This window comes from Saimiri boliviensis, chromosome 5 (genome assembly GCF_048565385.1).
Source record: "Saimiri boliviensis isolate mSaiBol1 chromosome 5, mSaiBol1.pri, whole genome shotgun sequence".
In the NCBI taxonomy this organism is placed as follows: Eukaryota; Metazoa; Chordata; class Mammalia; order Primates; family Cebidae; genus Saimiri; species Saimiri boliviensis.
In genome coordinates, this window is record NC_133453.1 from 52,905,150 (window position 1) to 52,925,861 (window position 20,712).

General features: G+C 32.6%; 1 protein-coding gene across 3 annotated transcripts in view; it reads left to right on the forward strand.

Annotated features, from left to right (window-relative positions):
- CALCRL (calcitonin receptor like receptor) overlaps nt 1-20,712 on the forward strand; it is a 106,102-nt gene that overhangs the window by 5,463 nt on the left and 79,927 nt on the right. For 2 of the 3 annotated variants that reach the window (XM_074399373.1, XM_010351591.3), the window contains exon 2: nt 12,044-12,111. The exons of the other annotated variant lie outside the window; for it this stretch is intronic. The gene's annotated coding sequence lies outside the window, so the exon portion shown is untranslated. The remainder of the gene's footprint in view (nt 1-12,043; nt 12,112-20,712) is intronic. 3 annotated transcript variants of the gene reach the window in all.

The window sequence follows — 20,712 nt, forward strand, 5'->3', positions numbered from 1 at the left end:
GAAAACAAGAATAAATTTATTTACCCAAATTTACTTGCTACTTTTACTACTTGTATGAATACACTACAGTAGAGATAAATGTAGATATCTGTCAAAAAATATTGGTTTTGATTATTATAGCAGCTGCATAATCTCAAAATAAGAACATTGAGAAGGATCCAATAAATTCAATTCTTAGGTTTCCAAGTTGTTGACTATTTTGTTTTGGGGAAAAAAAAAAAAAGTCCTTATTATAGGAACTTATTACTGCCACCTAATGGAAGACATTTATATTTTCTTATTTTTCGAAAATATGAAATAAGAGTGCCTATACGATAGGATGCAGAAAACATTTAGACTTTGGCCTAACATAATCCAGTTTAAGAATTTATTGTTGAATATTTAATAAATTAAGACTCACATTGAAAAGGTAATGAAACAAATCAAATTTTTTCCATAGATAAACAACATTTTGCATATAGTTGCATTAGTTTCAAAGGGACCTCTTTTTTGATAGCTATGATAAGAGTTCTTCAACTCTCAGTTTAAAAACCCATGTTTCAGGTAATTCACATTGACAGTTACTCTTATAAGATAAAGTAAATTATACATATGTGTTTTAAGCCACCTCAGATACTTTTATAGATCAGAGAGTAAGGGATAGCGTTCAAATGACCGACATGGACATCAGAAACAAATGACCTATAAGAGTTTTCCCAGCAAACAGAGGCTGTGACTTGCAGGGTTCTAGGAAAAACTATACAGTAAGCACAATTTGCAGTTGGTAATTTTCCATCTCTCTTTTGGTATCCCTCTTCTTCCACTAAATTTTCTCTTTTAGCCTGTCTCATGTTCACTTTCTTCCAAATCATATGCCCAGTCACTACATTCTGGTCTCAGGTGGTGAAGAGTAGCATGTTTTCCTGCATACCTAAATTGCTCTTTCTCTAAACAAATGAAAATCTGGTAATACAGCAGTATATTTCATTTGGAAGAAGAAAGCAGGCTGATTTATTATTATTACTATTGTTTTGAGATGGAATCTAGCTCTGTCACCCAGGCTGGAGTGCAGTGGTGCAATGTTAGCTCACTGCAACCACTGCCTCCTGGGTTCAAGCGATTCTTCTGCCTCAGCCTCCTGAGCAGCTGAGATTACAGGTGTGCACCACCACACCCAACTAATTTTTGTGTTTTTAGTAGAGATGAGGTTTCACCGTGTTGATCAGACTGGTCTCAAACTCCTGACATGATCCACCAGCCCCAGCCTCCCAAAATGCTGGGATTACAGGCCCATGCCAGGCCCATACTTGCTTTTTATTCCAGAGTTTATTCCTGTCAAAATATTTACATTTTAACTAATGTGACTATACATTTATTTATGTTAGGGGACACTAGGATTAAACAATATGGTCCATAGTTTAAGAAGTACTTCTGAGGTGCTTAGCCCTGTGCTAGATGTCAAAGATAAACAAGACCTATCTCCTGCTCTGGACAACATCACCACTGGTTCTATGCTATGTTAAGACAATGCCAATCAAAATGTGAACTCTTCATCCATACCGCTGGCTGCCACTCTTTTTCATCTTGTCACAAGATCAAGACTCAATATCTTAACGAGAGTGTTTTCTAAATTGACAAAGCCTGATAAATCAGGTTTTTCAATGTCTGATAAATCAGATAAATCAAATACATATGATAAACTGTATATATTTATTATTGTAGCAAACCTTCAGTTATTGATGAAACATCAAATAGCCTGAAATAAACAACATCCAAACAGATGCATTGTGTTCACAATTTTATGTTTTCCTTGGCTAAGATATTCTAAAATGTCTCCCTTTCAATTGCTTTTAATATAATTTTTACCTTTCCTACTTTATCAAAAATTATTTTCTTGTGTCTAATTCTATTGCAAATATCATGGTTAAAGAAAGTGATATTCATAAGAATAAAGCATTGAAGAATATTTTTCTTCATTAATTTCAATAGGAAGGCCTTCAAATGAGACATGAGCAAATATTAAGGTCTGGAAAAACCTGGCATGAGTGAAATTCATATAATGATTTTCCTAAATATTGTTTAATTTTTAAATTAATTGAATTTCTCACAATAGATAACTTCCTTAATTATGCACTTTCCAAAAGGATTTCCTGTTCTGTGTTCCATGTTATTAGCGTGAAAGTCTTTCTGATCATAAAATTAATATATGTTTATATTTAATGAACCAAATTCCAGTCTACTTCCTTCAAAATAAATACACATCAAAATTAACAAAGAGTTTATATTTGAGTTTTGATATAACACAAGTGTTCTTCAAAAACATCCATTAAATGTGTAATTTTTCATACTAATCCTGAAATCTAAGTTTGTTCAGCAAGTTCTCAACTATCCTGACTCCAATACCATAAAAGTCTGCATATGCTCCAAACCTTAAATGTGACATGTGGCTTCCTGTGACATGCGGCTTCCTAAGCTAGAGGTCTGAATAAGTTAAATAAATTTAGTTAATGTATCCTAACTTAGAAAAGGGAGACTCCATCTCAGTGTTTCATTAAATCTATGGTGTAGGTCTTGAAATGGCATGTGCTTTTTTAAAAGAAATAAAAGATGTTAGATGTTTGCACTCTTACAGCATTCTACCCCTAATTACTCAAAATAGTTTAGACTTCAAGGCTTGTACTACATTCTGGTGTACATTTTCTTTACAGAAATAATCGTATGATGTTATCATTATGAAAAGGAAACAGTCTTTCTAACAGAAATTGGTTTTTTCATTTGGACATCTTAGTTCAACCTAATATGTATATGGACAACAGTTATTACAGTATATTTGTTCCAGTTTAACAACTATTTGAAATGAAATGAAATTTTTGATAAGGAACAAAGATCATTGTGCATCATAGAATTTTATCAGTTTAAGATTATAATAGTAATCAAAGGGGGTATTTATTTGAATAATTTCTAAGTTTTATTATTTGTCTTTTTCTCTACCATGCATTCCATAAGCATCACATTAGTATCTGAAAATGAAAAGAATGCTAATCTTCCTTATGGCCCTATAGATCTTGTATTCTAAGTTTAAATTTCTCTTCTTCCATTTATCAAGTCCTTCACCCCTAGACAAGTTTACTTATTGCTTGTACTTCTGATTTCAATTGGCATAAATTTAAAGAAAGACACGCACATTTTCTGAAGAAGAATTAAGAATTACCTATAGGTTTCTTTCAACTAGCATAAAATGTTCTTCTCCCAGATATCCATATAACTAAGTCCCTCACCACCCCGCAATCTTGCTCCAATGTGAACTCTTCTAAAGAGCCTACACTGATAATTATTTAAAATCAACCTACATCTATACCACCACAGCCCTCTTTTCTTCTTCATCTATTCTAGTTTGTCCTTTTTCCTCTAACACTAATCACCTTGCAACAATCTACTATAAATTAAATATTTGCTGGGTTTTTTTTTTTTTTTGTATTTAAAAACTACTAAATTTGAAACAGAGTCTTGCTCTGTTGCCCAGGCTGGAGTGCAGTGACATGATCTTGGCTCACTACAACCTCTGCCTCCTGGGTTCAAGCAATTCTCCTACCTCAGCCTCCCCAGTCGCTGGGATTAAAGGCTTGCATGACCACACCCAGCTAATTTTTGTATTTTTAGTAGAAACAGGGTTTCTCCATGTTGGCAGGCTGGTCTCAAACTCCTGGCCTCAAGTGATCCACTCACCTTGGCCTCCCAAAGTGCTGGGATTACAGGTGTGAGCCACCTTGGCCAGCCTTGCTGTTTTTATTTTCCATCCATCCCACTAACGCGTAACCTCTAGTGCAAGGATTTCTGCTTGATTTTCGTTTAACTAATATATATGAAGCACCTAGGTAAGTGCCTGTATATTAGATTCCCCAAAACTGTTTACTAAATATTTAAATGAATACATGAATGAATGTTTATTTATACTAGAGTCTAATTCACAGAAAACGGGGTATTGGCTTCATGTGACTTTGTGTGCAGTATACAAGAGACACCAGGGCAGAAATTCTGAAGGCGTTAGAATCACTATATATTTCCAAAAAGAAAATATTCAAAATTTAATTTCATTTTTAAGTTTTTAGTTCAACTTCATATGTATTCCTTCACTGACTTTGAAAGGAAAAAAGTCAGTAAAGATGCTTACTGTACTACACTTAGTGTTCAGATTTTACTAAATTCCAAGGAAAGACCTTTCAAATTAGGATAAATGAGAAGATTGCTCAGTATTTTAACAAAATGTTGAAGCCTTTCCCCAGATGGCCACACAATGGCTAAAACTGGCAGAATTTCTTTTTGAAACTGGCTGACTTACTAACTTCTGCCTCCCAACAAAAGCCTTATTCCATTACTTATTGCCTTTCAGGATAATAGCACTAAAGAGCCTATACAAGAAAAAAAGAAAAAAAAAAAAACAAAAAACACTTAACAGTGAAATTAAAGGAAAGCAAATTAATCTCTTATAAAAATAATATATAGTAGGATACATATTCTGTTTAATTGCCAAAAAGTTTTACGTCTGGTAAACAATAAGTTACATGTTTGTTAGTCTGTAATTTATTAAGCATTTTAGTGTTGAGTGTAAATAAAGATAATTTTAAAAATAATGCCAACTGTCAATGACCTTACATTATTGTATGATCACAGAAGTTTTCTAAACTTAAAGCTAAAGGATTATTTTATAAATTAAAATATATATTTGTGATTAAATAAATCATAATTTGTTTGAAAGCCTCATTATGGATTTTCACACAAGTTATCTTCTGAATGGACGCAACTCATATAAAATACACCTTTTATTTTCCAATTTAGGTTCACCATTTGTTTGAGATTCAGTGTTAACTTATTGTTTTCTTTTAAAACAGAATACTAATTATTCATTTACCTAGAAATACCATTATTAAGGTTTTATTTTTTCTGAGTTCAGATATGTATGCCATTCAGTGAAACAATAATTTTACTTTGAGAAAAATACTAATTGTCAACATATATACATAGTATTCAGGTAAAATATCTGTATCAAATACGTCAAAGTTGTAATTTTACTATTCTTCAACATATTCTCTGATCACACCACTGACTGGATTTTAAAACATAAGTAACACACTGATTTGGATTAAATAACTCTCTGTCCTAGGTGAACTATTATTCAAAACATTTTTTAAAATTGTCAAATGGCTTCTTTTTACCACCATCCTTCCCTGTCTCTTTCTTACCTCTTATCCCTAAACTTTCTCACTTTGATATAGTCATTATCAAAGCATATGATAAAGTTATTATTACAAAACATAAAGATAAACATGCCCTTTAAAAAGCTATATTTTGTTTTTAAAATTAGTCAATTTGCTTCTGGTAATTTTATATATGGCAAGATAACTCAGTATTCTACAACATGGTTTCTTTATCCTAAGGAGCTTAAAATAGAAAAAAAAAATAATTAAATAAGGCTGTCTTTAAAAAGACAAAAGAGTAGAAATTTCTCATCTGAACAAGCTTGATGAAATAATGTAAAAGACACTTAAAATAAACTTTACATAAATAAAAGCCTTGAAAGAAATTTGAGTTTCTATACTTTGCCCTTAAAATTTGAGTGCAACAATGACTAATTTTTCACAGTAAGGAGACACTTCACACTTTCTCAGGCTAGTACCAGTCCCTACAATGACAAATGGTTACTCCCAGTATTCCTGTTTAGAAAAAGGCTGTGCCAAAATATTTGTTCACTCTCATCTAGATTCAGTGGTGACATCAAATATTCTTGAGAGCCTTTTCTAACAAAATACTACTTGCAGTTTGAAGTAAGTTTATTTTGCAGTCTGAATAATTGTTTGATCATAAATTGGATGTAAAAACCTTCTCTATAAATTTTAAATAGTTTTACTAATTATTACAATTGCTCTTTATTGCAGAGTGGATTTTAGGGTATGTATAAAATCCAATCTTTTTTAGTAGGTTTTTTTTTTTTTAGTTCTCTATATGTTGGATTGTCTTGACTGTGTTAAGCATGTCTATTCCAGAGACTGATAGTAACACCAGCAATATAACTGGAGGCTCTACAGCATGAAATATAACCTTAAATCAGTTTTGTTAATTCATGATGTTTACAAGCAAATGTCTCTGATAAGTCCTGTTTTAATTAATTCCTATTGCTAACTAGTTCCTCACTTCAGATGTTTCTAAAGTAGATGTGCTCTCCATGTTTATATGTATCTCAGTTTACAATTCTATGTTCTTAAAATTGAATTTAACATTTTTAAATGTTACACATCCTTAACTTTGCTCTCTTTGAGTAAATCCAGAGCAGTGCATTTTGTTTCAGTGTGGCAGTGTGAAGGCTTGGGAGATTCACCCAAAAGTTGATGAAATCAGAAATGGAAGGAACAAGATTGCAGAGTGAAAAGCCAACCAGATCAGAGTATACACAGAAAAATTATCTGTAGAATAAAAAGATAGGACTGTAAGAACAAAATTAACTTAGTAATCATTGCTTACCAAGTTAAAAGATCAGAAAGAGTTTTGAAATTTGAAAGTAAAAGAAACCAGAAAAAGAAAAGGGGAGCAATGTGTAAGGACAGGAAAAGAGAGAAGACAAAAGGAGAGCCGTAAAAGAAGATATTAGTCCAATAAGCCATTTTATTTGCTAGAAAAGTTAGAATATAAAAACCCAGTGCTGAATCTCATAAATTAAGATGAGATGCTTTGGATAAACAGCCGTAGACAATGGATACTTGAATGGGTACCATTTTTAGTTGGTATGCAAATATCTTACAGATGCTTGGTCTAAAATTTTGGATGGTAAATCTTCATCTGCCTTTTTGATTGGAACATGGTAAGTGTTAAGACTCAGTGTTATTACTTCTGATAAGAACTGAAAAGTATTTGCTTAAAAAATTGTAAAAAGTAAATACCTCCTCCAGGGTGGTAATCACTGCCTTGTGTTTAAGAATTTAACCCAATTGGTCAAGATAATTACTCTGCTTTTAAGTGGAGGGATCATAAAATGTGACTCCGTCTCTCAGGACCTCAACAGGTTGGGCTACATTGATCATAGCACATTTGAAGCAGCAGTGCTGTTTGGTAAAGTGAAAATCCCTCAGCTTATTGTGAACCCACTATATTAGTCTGGGATGTCTCAACAGGCCAATGGAGGTGATGCTTAAATGATGCATGTGTGTCCTGAGACAGTGTTCTCTTTTCTGTACTCTGGATGTTGTGTGAATAAGGCATAATAACACAATAGAGTCAAACTCACGATAACAAAATAAGACAGTAAATAGAACACATGTTTAAATCAAAATTGTCTTTATAAGTTACTAAACAATAACTATAAATGTATATTGAACTACCCATGAATAACAATAAGTATATAATACTTTCCATTATAATTCTGGGCTGAGAATGATTAGTTCTGTGACTTGGTGGCACATTTTTTTCTGTCTGAATCATTTTAACTTAAAAGTTAGGAGCTTGGTAATAATCCAAATTACAAATTTGTAGACCCCTTTCACCTTCATCAGATTCAGGGGTAAATACACACACACACAGACACAGACACACACACACACACATGCATACACACACACCTCTCGATTCAAGGCTTAGTCATGACTGCTGTTCCAAAAATCCTTTATATATATATATATAGGAATATAACTTGAAATCAAATAGAACTTATACATTTAAATCACATAATAAACTTTCAAGTAGGATCAGTACAGTATAAGGCAGTTCCGTCTCCTACCCAGATCCCTTGACCTTTCTCTAATAAATTACATTTCATATATTTTGATCCATAGATTCATGCCAAATACATCATTCTATAGGAGGGAATCATACTCTGCATACTTTTCTACAAAAATATTTTATAACTAAAAAAATGTGTTATATGTAGAATATTATGTATAGCATACTGATATAGTTTGGCTGTTTGTCCCTTTCAAATCTCATATGAAGGTTGAATGTTGAAATGTGATTCCCAGTTTGGGAGGTGGGGCCTGGGGGAAGGAGATTGGATCATGGGGACTGCTTCCTCATGAATGACCTGGAACCATTCCCTTGATGGTAAGTGAGCTCTCCCTTAGTAAGTTCACACAAAGTCTCATTGTTTAAAAGAGTATGGAAACTTTCTGCTCCCTCTCTTGTTCCCTTTCTCATCAAGAGAGATGTCAGTTCCTCTTCTTTTTTGTCATGATTATAGACTTTCTGAGGCTTTGCCAGAAAGATGCTGGAGGCATACTTATACAGCCTGTAGAACCGTGAGCCCACTAAACCTCTATCCTTTATAAATTATCCAGCCTCAGGTATTTCTTTATACCAAAACAAGAAGGGTATATCATATATACATATACTGTTTAAATAAATCAACTCCTGTATGCCTAGACCCAAGATTTTCAATCATGTTCTTCTCTGATTGACTCATATGGACATCCTCAGAAGTAAACCATTACCCAAGGCTTGTACTAATCAATTCTTTGTTTTACTTTATGACTTTACCACATATGGTCTTTGGGCAAACTATTACTTTATTTTTCTGTTTTCGTTTATACTTTAATGAAAGTGGAATTATCTTGAATCTATTCTTTGAAGACCTGCTTCTTCCATTCAGCATTATGTTCTTGAGATAAATCATTGTTAATGGGTATAGCTGTGGTTCTTTCCTTTCACTATTACAGTGTTCCATTGTATGAATATAACACAATGTATTTATCCTTTCTCCTGCTGAGGGACATCTGGATTGCTTCCATAGTTTTGCTATTACAAACAATGAAGCTATGAACATTTTGTTAATATATCTCCTGGTACGCATATATCCATTTTTTTAAAAAAGAGGATTTATGAGTGGAATTTCAGGATCCTAGCAATTCAAAGTGCTTATGCCAATTTATACTTCCACCAACAGTGTATGAGGTTTCCATTGCATCATATTATTTCTAATACTGTGTATTATTGTCAAACTTTTTAATTTTTGCTAGTCTGCTGAGTGTAAGGTAGTATCTCATTGTGGTTTTAATTTGCATTTTCCTTATTATGAGTCACAGTGAATTTGTAAGCTAAATGAATTAAAATTTTCCTCTGAAACATTTGTTTCTGATTGAATGGCAGTGACTTAATGTTGCAGGGTTATAGTTAAGTCACTTTTTGCTTATAACTATTAAGAGAAGGATTAACTATCTCTCTTTGGTTGATGGTTCAGGGAAAGGAAAAAATATATTTTATTGCTTTTAAAATGTTATGAATAATATTTCTTACTATGAACAAGAACACAGATAAGAAATGTCTTGAATCATGGCCCTAACTTTCTATTTATCTTTATTCAAAAACTACATCAAATATCTATCCAAATATCCTTTGAAATCTAAAGAGAGGAGGAAAATGAATAATTCCATTCAGGGGTATATATATATGTTCTATTTTTAAAAATTAACTGCACATTTACAATAATTTTGAAGCTTACAAATCTCCTGAGATTGATTGTGTCTACCTATCATAAAAAATTCTTACACATCAAAACGTCATAGAAAACATTGAAGTTTGTGTTTTTTCACATAATTCCTCATTTTTGCATTCACTTGATTGCCTTTATAGCCAATAGCTGAATATAACCAGTGTATTTCTTCAAGGTTCTGATTTTCTCATCATATATATGCTTAGGTTTATATATTTTTTCTTCAGCTAAGTTGTTATACTTCACCATGGCAGCATTATATCAAGAAAGTCTAGGAATTATCCCTATTTGCTGTATTTCCTTTCTGTGTTTTCCCAGTTTCGTTGATTAGGATTCTATTCTCCAATCACTTAAGCCAGTTTTGCTACTTGAACAAAATTAGTTCTTTGTTTTGAGTTTTCTGTAGGTATTTTTATCATTTGCATTGGGGCTTGATAATGGTCTCTTTGTGTCTTTTCTTCTTGAATATTAATCTATTTTTAGTACATAATTTGATACTACAGATAACTGGTATTTTTAAGAAGAAAGACTAAGTACATGTTGACATATACATTGTAACTGTATTAATATATGCAACATACTTATTAACCAAAATCAACTCATCAATAAATTTTCTGATAACCAAAAGTGACTGTTTACATGTCCCTAACCCTAAAAAGCTGGAAACATTCTTTCATAGCATTTTAGGCTAGGATGAAAAAAGTGCCATGCAGGAAAACAAAAACAAAAACAAAAACAATGCTTCTCAGTTATTTCTATTTCTAGTGGTATTTTCTAGCAAGTTGGGAAAACACTCAAAATAAACATCAACTTTGAACCTGCTGAATTCCATATGTATGCCAAGAAAGGCTAAGACTAACAAGAACTTTTATTTTTTCCAAAATAGCTTTCAGAAAATTCAGATTCTAAATATAGTCAGGTGTCGTGTAAGGGTCGGGATATGTTCTAAGAAATGTGTCATTAAGCAAGGTTGTCATTGCCTGAACATTACAGCATATACTTACAGAAACCTAGGTGGGACAGCATACTACACACCTAGGCTGCATAGTGAAAACTATTGCTAGTAGACTGCAAATCTCTACAGCATGTTACTGTACTAAATACCGTAGGCAGCTGTAACACACCGGTAAGTATTTCTGTATTTAAACACAGTGAAACATAGAAAGTACAGTAAAAATACAGTATTAAAATCTTATGGTACCACAGTCATATATGTGGACCATCTTCGACTGAAACATTTTTCTGTAGTGTATGACTGTATATGCAGGCTTTTTTGCTAATGTAAAAATATACACCTGATTAATATGACCACATCATGATTCTAATTATTACATGTATTAGGCAATTTTTAGTGATATAAACATATGAATGTGTAAAAATTTACAAGGTAATTTTTCAAAATAATTAGAAGTGGTTTTTTTGTTTACAAAATATTCTATTGCAGAATTACTTTTAATAACAAGCTTTCTAAGTACTTCTGAGGGTTTACATAAACATCTCTATTGACTTTAAAAATTATTGACAATAACTCAGATTATTGTTAGGTATAGTAGAAATTTGATGCTGCATAAGTTCAAGATCACTAAAAGCTTTTCAAATGGCAATACGAGTTAATTGAGATGAATAATTCACAAAATGTAATTCTGACATTTTTCAAGTTCTTAAAATTCAAAAGCGTGTAAATACAAAGCAAGGTAAACTAGCTATATCTTGCTTTCAACACTAGTTTGAGCCTGAAAGAACATATGTAAACTACATTTATGTAACTTCAATCTTTGTTTGACAGGGAACAAATTTAACTTATTAGTAACATCCTGTGTTCATGTAGAATTAAAACTTATTACTGACAAGATCTGGCCTCTGGCTCCCTCTTTGACTAAGTTCTTGCATTCTTTTTGCCGTCAGTCACTGCACTATAACCATATTGACTTTCTTTCTGTACTTTGAACTAGCTAAGTTATTCCTGCCTCAGAACCTTTGACTCTGTCATCCTTTCTTCTAGAAATGACCATTCTCCCGAACATTCCATGGTGTGCTCCCTTACTTCAGGGCACTGCTTTTCAGAGACGCTTTTTATGACTATTCTATCTAGTATACCACCATCATACATTTCTCCATATCTTCCCTTAGCCTGTTTTATTTTACTTCATAGCATTTATCAACATTGGAGATTTTTAAATTTATTTATTTGTTTGTTTGTTTTCTCCTTATAATATAAGCTCCATGAGAGCAGTGACTGCCATATTCCCGGCTCCTAGACCAGAGCTATGCATACATAGATGACACATCTTCCTAAGGCTAAAACCTTAAACAACAGGCACTATCTGCCTCCATGTTTGTGCCCCTTGAAGTTCCCAATCTTAGGACAGATGATGCCAAGAACAAAGTTACTGATTACCTTCAGGTTAGCATGGCGACAACCTGAATATAGTTGACATGTCTCCTCTCAACTTTCCTTTCAAAAGTATCATTTGAAATATATATGTTTATGATTTTAACAAATAAACACACTAGTATTTAACTTTAAATTCTGGGAAATCTCCCTATCCACTAATACTGTCACCGAATTCACAGAAATGTTCTCTTGTCATCTAGGGTCCTACGATGATACACCAACCACTCGTGCTACCACCTGTCAAAACTTTGGATGGCCCTACTTTCAGGTATTGCCTATATTACAAAAGAACTTTCATAAGCTACTGAAAGTAACATGTTGCACTTCCAGTAAAGGTGAGGAGAAGACCATGTTAACAATAGTAAGAAATATTTCATAGAAAGATATATAGTTAACTTTAGAATAAAAGAAAATCTTAAAAGGCAATCCAATGCAGTACTGATAAAGATGGAATTATGAACATTTGTCAAACTTAAAAATGATTTCCTTGGGACCTTGGCAGTGGACTTAGTCACCATATTGTTGTTCCCTTGGCCAGGCTACTGGGAGTGTTAAATTAATTTGAATGTGTCCTATTAAATTGATTAATATTAGTTATTTTGTGAAATTAGCCACAGTCATCATACATTATATCTATATATAAACACCATATAAAACATACTATAACTGTAATTATATGCATATATACCAAAACATATGTTTAACATTATAAAATAATAGGGTGAAATCGCTCATTTGAACTAAATTTCTTTTCTTTATAGAGTTCTTTATTTCCTATTCATATTGTCACTATTACATTCACATGAATGGATGTAAAACTTTCTCATACTTGGAGCATAAGATGATACCTTATTTATAAACAAAGGAAAAAACTTTAAATGACTTTAAATATTTTTGGAACTCCCTGGCAATATTGGGATTTTCATTTTCAATCCTGGGCATTAACTACAGGCTTTGGGGGCATTGGTGTTTCAGATGGGTTTGTCTTGTTATTTATGTTTGCCATTATAGTACCATGGCAAATAAAATATTAATTATGCAATTATACTTCATCCCCCCTTTTCCTATGAAATTTAATGTTCTGTCTAACTTGTTTTTAGACTGCAAAAGTTTAGCAATTCAATAATGTATCATCCCAATAAATGATAATAACATAAATTAAAGCTAAAGGCTACTAAATTATTTTCTCTTAAATTCAAAGCTGGGTGACATCATTCCTCTTTCTGTACTTAAGCTGTGATTTTCAAATTCCCAGTTCATACTGCTGGACCCAAAAATAGACCCTCTATAATTGTTCTTTCTCCCACAGCATGTCTTTGGGAACTCATCATTGTTGTTCTGTCCTTTCATGTGTCAGCTTCCTTTGCACATTACATTTCACATGACTCACTGTTCCTTAGAGAAGGTTTGAATGCTCAAAATGCCTGCTTATATCTGACAGCTGGATTTGCCTTCCTGATATTTTTTATGTGAAGTAATGCCAGATCAATTTTCAAAAGGTTCAAGTTTTGCTTAATAAAAATATATAGGAAAGAGAGAGCAATGGGAGAAAATTCACTTACCAGGAAAGAACGGGATTTGCCCTCCCACTATCTGTGTGTACCAGTCACGTCTTCATGTGAACATGGAGAGGAATACACTATATTTTTTCCAAGTCTGTTTTCAACTTATAAATTGTAACATATATTTGCGAGTTTGAAGGAGATAAATTGGAAATAGCTTAAAATGAAAGGTCCAAGTTTAAAAGTGCACTGTTTTCATTACCCTAGTCTCATAGGACTTGCAGAGCATTGGAAAGATTTTCTGTGAAAAGTCGATGGCTGCCTTTTTAGTTATTTTTCTTTGTAAGAGTGCAGTTTAAGGTGTAAATTAACGTCAATTCCAGTAATAAAGAGGTAGAAAAAAACAATCTTTATGGAGATTAAAAATATAAATTTGAATTATGTATATTAGTTTGAATTCTGTATGTTTCCATTTTAGCATAATAAAAGGAATACAGAACGGAGACTTAGGAGAGGGAGCTCCCAGTCTTAGCTCATCTACCATTGCTGTGGAATATAAAGCATATCACAGAACCCTCCTGAACTCCTAATTTCTGTCTCTAAAATAAGAAGATTTTTCTACAACATTTCTCAGGTCCATTCCAACTCTGAGATTCTGAAATAGCTGCCTGCAACTCTCTGACCTAAAGATAAGAGCCAGAAATAAAACGTCATCTGAAGTTCTTCGTAACCAACTATGTGATTTGTAATAGTTCAATTCCTCTAACTACAAGTTTTTATTCACATGGTTTTATTTATATAATCATTCAGCTGACTGAAACTTGACAGATGGGTAAGAAGTGGGACAGAAAAAATATAAGGGGAAATATCTCTGACTAGACAGAATTTTGGCAACAGAAGCATCTATTTCTAGTTATCAGTAAAGTTGAGTAATCTTGTGGAAAGTTCTTTCAGATTCCAAAATAGTAAATATATTAACGTATAAATTTCTAATCATTTAATAGTTTAATTTTTGCATTTAAATTTTAATCCAGCTGAAACTGAAGCAATATCTACTATATTACATAAACTCAATAAATATATTTATAAATTGCATGAAATACACCAGAAAAGTTACGCTTTTAGTGTTTTAAAATGTGCTTCATAAATCAATTTTATAAATGATCATCTTATTATCTGTTTGAAATTTTATACCATACTGTCTTATTGCTCATAGTTCAAATTAGGTATACTGCCCTGTGTATGAGAGACACAATTAATGACTTGTAAGCGATAATTAAAGATTCAAAAGATTCACTTTTGTAACAGAATGTTTACAAAATGCCTACGCTCATTTTGCTGTAGAATGAGCAGTGTTCTCAATTAAAGTAATTCAAATTCAACCAAATGAGGTCAGCATAACTTGCCATTTATGTTACCTTACATGTACCACAGCACAATGAAGCAGGGACCTAAATGTGGCACTGGCTTAAATAAGTAAGTATGGGTAATGGTACTTGATCATGTGTCTTGAGGGTCTCATCTTCAGTGTCATAAAAGTCTACAAGTATTCCTTCATCATTAAAAGGTTTCCATATTATTATTCTTCCTGTAAAATGGTGGAAATCTTCATGAATATGCTTGCAATGTCCTTGTTAATTTGCCTTTAATCAGACTCTTCTTTATTGCATGAAGTTGTTCTGCTTTGCATTGATCCCTGAAATAACCCTGGTAAAAAAAAATCCACTCACACGGATAGTAGATTTCATTAAAGATTTCTGCAATAGAAGATATGGGAAGATATACACATACTACCAGTGCAAACAACATCAAATCAAATAGTAGAAATGATCATTTTTACATGTCATTTATTTCTTCCAATAATCTATTCTGGCCTCTCTCCATCTTTTTTACTTCAGTCTGCCTTTACCCCACTCTTTCTCTTTGTCACTCATTTTTCCAGATTCTGTTGTAGGATTAAAAGTAACACATTGTTCAAATTTGGTTCATGGTGTAAATTATGGAGACTTCTTCTCCTGATATCTGAACACCTGATAACATTTATGACCAAGAGTCTTCTCTTATCTAAGTAGATTTTTAATGTATTTTATCAGAAAGAACAGTTCCTCTCATAAGAGGAATTATGATGCCCGTGTTATAATTATTTAAGATGTAAGTAGGTAAACATAAACTGCCATTGAAATTTAGTAGAAAGCATATTATATGCAGTAACAATCATACCTTCATGAAATTCTTTAGTTATCATTTATTTTTTTCAAATTTGTTTTACATTAAATTAGGATGAATGTCTTATTTATCTTTTTTACTACTTTACCCAGGATAATGATTCTCAAATGTAACAACATTTTCATTTGTAGTAGAATTGAATTTCATCATTCACTATGTGTTACACTTTTCCCTAGATCAAGGATCTAAGAAATGAGTTATACATACCCTTACCACATTGGCAGAAACAGCTTGTTTTACAGAAATCAGTTTCCTGATCCTCAAACTGTATCTGATCTCCTTCCAAAAACTGATCCACCACAGAAAATTTCGAAATCACAAGCTTCCAGCTAGTTATGTTTTTCCACTTCTCTTTTCACAATCTTCCTTTCCTCTTTTACCTACCTCTCCCTCCTCGCAACACAAGTGTTGTATCACCCGTCCTGAATCTTATTACAGAGCATTTTTGTAAGGTGTAACAATCTCCTAGGCCACAAACAAAGGGACAGGGATGGTGGATATATGTTTGCCAAGCCTCCTTTCAAAAGGACATGTGAGCTTCCTCTTCTTCATCTCATTAAGGAATATAGGGCAAATAAAATTTTACTTGTGTTTAAGATGAATTATGAATCAAATTATATATCAAAATCTATAATAATGCATTTTGATCTTGAGTGTAAACTTTAAAACCAGACTCCCTGATTCAACTCTTGAATTAACCACTTTTTAAATCCTTGGTAAAGTTAATAAGCTGCACTTCAGGTCCCTCCTAGGTAAAGCTGGGTTAATCATAGTACCTACCTTACATGATTCTTATAATGTGATCGTAAAGTCTGGAAAATCAAACACTACTTTTGAAAAGCATTGCAATGTAACATAATATCAGTGAATCATTTATTATGTATCATTTGTGTTTCCAGACCTGGTGGTCACTCTATATAAACAGATAGCTACAAGTAGATGTAAAAATAGTTAATGCTTACATTAGTGCTTGAAGCTTAGCAAGCCTTCCAAACATATTAGCTCCTATCATTATAAACATGATCATAATTGCCATTATTTTTGATAAAAATTGTAGTGGTAATGCAATCTGGAAGAATTTTTCTAAGACATTCATTTGTTGCCATTTGGACAGGATTCTTTTAAAATAAAACTTTATGTGCAAATCTTGTTGCAAAAAAGTGTTAAAACAGAGTAAAGATTTTCACAAGAAAAGATTAGAAGAGATTTACATCACAGCTATGCACACATCTGCAAAAAGTAAAAAGACAGACATCGTAACATCACAGATTTTAAAATGTTACCTGCTCATCTAATGATCTATTTCCATGTCACTTTATCGTCTTCCTGGCTCTGTGCTACATTTATTACTTTCTACTCTGTCACTCACAGTACTTATGAATGGCCAGATGATTTTTAACTTGTTGCATTAAGGTGTAGGTCCTGCTAATATAATTAACACTATATTACTGCTATTTCTACTAGTTTATAAAAACAAATGAAATAATATTTGCATTTGTTGATCTCTGTTAAACTGAGCAAATTTCTATGTAAAGTGTTTGAGAAATGCCTATGAAGGGTGTGGCTTATAAGAAAAGTACAGTCATTTACTATGATTTTACAGGATCTTTCTGTGACTAAATGCACTCGCTGTGGCTAAATGTACTCACTGTCGCACATGGCTGTAGATGCCTCACAAAGGAAAACCCAACACAAATATTTGCAGCTTTTAATATGCTGAATCTAAAACATTGCTGCAATGAGTAACAGACCCCCGCATTTAAAGGAGGGTAAAGCTTTGATTCAATAAGGATGGTAAATGGACCTGCCAACAATTAGTTAATCAAGCCTTTTAACCATTCTTCTTCTTTTATTTATTTATTTATTTATTTATTGGCTGCTTTATATGACACTCATCTCCAGATGGGAATTTGAAACTTCTAAATGTTTTGTTTATACAGCATCAAATATCTACTAAACCTTAAATAAGAGAAATTGGATAAACCAGCACCTAACCAGCAATTACCATTGTAAAGAACTACTTCTTTAGGCACATCTATTTTTTGAAATCAGATGTGACTATTGTCAATCAGGCTTTAAGCATGAGAGCTCCTTATCTATAAAGAAAAAAATTATGGTCATGGTGAAGCTTTTTTACTTTTTATATCACACAAGGTAAACTTGTTTATCACATTCACTGTAAAACTACTAATAATAAAGTATAACTTCAAATCATTTGGGATTCTATTACATAGAATAATCTTAGTTACTTATTTCTGAAAAAGTTCATTATTTTCTATTTATCCTAAATTTCTCCAAAGCGTTTGGACATGTCAATAAATGATCTGGAAAATAGTGCCTTGACACATAGGTTTCCAGTACACATAGGTTTCCCTGTCACTTCAAACACGATCATGCACACATAATTGCAAAATACTTGAGTAAATTTTGCTATCAAAGAGTAAGTTTTCTAAATCCTAGGGGACTTTAGAATTCATCTTCATAGCCAGATAATTAAAATATTCCTCAACAATATCCTATTAAGGTCAATTTTGTGTTTCCTTTATGGAGGAAAATATGATATTGAATGCATTTATAACATCTTATATTCTAAATATTTAATACCATATTTGGTGGGAAATTACAGACATATGTACATTTGGTGAAAAAATCCATGCATACATGTACCTTTGAAGCATATTGGCTTAACTTCAAAGGCATTCCAACTAAAAGTTTGTGCAATGAAAATGAAGAGGAAGAAGTATGTTTGTTTACATAGATACATTAAATTAAAACAGTATAGACCATACATTCTGGTTTGCATTTTGAAGTGATTGTTGGAAAATGTCTATTTCTTTGCAGCCAGAATAATTTTTCTCTTATGTTATATTTCTATTGTTCAGACTTCTGTCTTTGAAGATTAAATTTGTCTGAAATTTTAATTGTGAAATAAAGAAAATACATTTATTTCTCTTACAGTCCTATCTAAATATTGTAAAGTGAATTGTAATTCATTCTTCTATTGGAATTTTGTTCTGTATTTGAACACAGAGCTTTCAAAATACCTATATTAAAATCTTCTAATAGACTATCTTCATAGCTTATTAGGACTACAAAGACCCTTTTAAATTTTTAATACAACCCCCCTCAGATTTTATATTAAAAATTGAGAAGCAAGAAAATTAAAAGAAACTGAATAGTAATCTAGTGTCACAACCAGAATTACATCATTTGTCTTCAATATATTTGTACTGATTATTCTATAAAATGTCGAAAAACTACCTAATCTTGTCTCTTAGAAGTTGTAAGCAGCATTATACTGCTTTTAACTTTAAGGGACAAGATTAGGTAGTGTCTTCTGGACATTAATGTGTTCTTCTGGACATTTTCTTATATGCTGAACTTCAAATTTAACAAAGCATTCTGTGATATTTCCTATAAGAGCCTCACTATTATTAGACAAATGTGAGGAACCTTCTCTTTCACAATGCCCCAAAGCAAATTGTCACATATAATTAAGTCTGTACTTCAGGAAACCGCCTCATTTTAGATTCATATCCAATCCATTGTCCATTGAATTTGTCAAGTTATTTTCTAACTTAAGAAACTGAGCAGACAGTAAATGGAAAAAGATTGAGAAAAAGATATTCTGTTTTACTAGATGAAGCTGGGTTTGGTAGCAGGGGCATAAAGGCGGACTCGTTATTAGGGGCATCAAGCTAGCATGTTAGTAAAGAAAACAAACAAAACCAAGTGCAGACTCTCTGTTCACTAAATGTAACTTTTAAAACTCACTGATTTTTTAATCTGCTTGAACCCAGATATAAATATCTATTTTCTAGAAACACTACCTTTTAATTAGAATTTTAGTAATGAAAACACTGGACCTGTAGATATAATTGAGTATCAGTCCTTCATCTTATTTCCCTGCTATCTACTTTTACTCTTTTGGTAATAGATTTTGGAGGACACATCAATGAATCCCTAACGAATTCTGCTTTCCTTTTATTCATAATGTGGAACCAGGTTTAAATGCTTGGTCCAAATAGCCTTCCTTTTGTCCACTCCTTACTATACTCTGCCAACATCTTTATGCTTGACATAATGTGCCAAGCAGCTTTGAATTTTGTTAAAGTAGGAAAAAGAAAGTTGGATGGTTTTCCTTTGTTTTATGAGACACAACTTTGATGATGAGAATGTAAAGGCTCAAAGGGTGGCATGGTGTCTAAGCATTATTGGTCACTCGAACTGGTTTGGAGCTTCTAGAGAGCTGAAGATGAAAACGACCTTTTCATGAGGGAATTAATAAAACTCTTGACAGAAATTGTGCTGCCGTAGGGCCCAGATGGCAACACAGCAGAGGGTAAAATTGAAGGCAATTTTTCACTACTTTTTCACCAAATGTAGCAGGACTCTGGCCCCCCAAGAGGTGATGACTTTGAGAGCATCAGGAGATAGTGTCAGGATAAAATAGTACATAGCAGCAAGAGTAAAGTCACTCCAATTGACTCTATGGGCAGAAGTCATGGACAAATTCAGTCAGAACATTAGAGAAAGAATGGTGTATGGTGGTCCCATGAAAGAGCTTGGCTTGCAAACCATCCCTTTAAAGAATTTTAGAAATGCTTGAAACTTGAAGGATGCTAGAAGTCTTGTGTTCTGAGGTACAGATAAAAGTAGAAATTTATGAGTCATTTTGATATCCAGAGGCTTCTGAGGCCTAATAAGCTTTCAATCACAAGAGTAATTATGAAAGAGATTATTTACATGTAATTAAGATAAATATTTACCTACCAACCGTAGGTTTCAAAGTGTTTGAACTATAGGATTATGTAGCTGTCAGTTATCTTGTATTTTCCTATGCATCACCTGGCAATGAGAAGATATGTGTTATATCCTAGTAAAGTTATTTTCAGATGGGAAAAAATGAATACAGCTACTTCCACGTGGGAGGTCTTGCTGCTGATCTATGTAACCCTAAGGATTAATCTATTCCTGGCACATATAGTTCCAGCTAAGAAAGGCAACATGTAAATTTTTATAAATCAGCACTCACAGATACCCTTTAGTGTGTTCAAAGGAAATTCTCAAATGGCTTTGAAGGCTTTAACTCAATCCTTTCTTGAAACTCATACAAAATATCCAATATTCAGATATGTTAA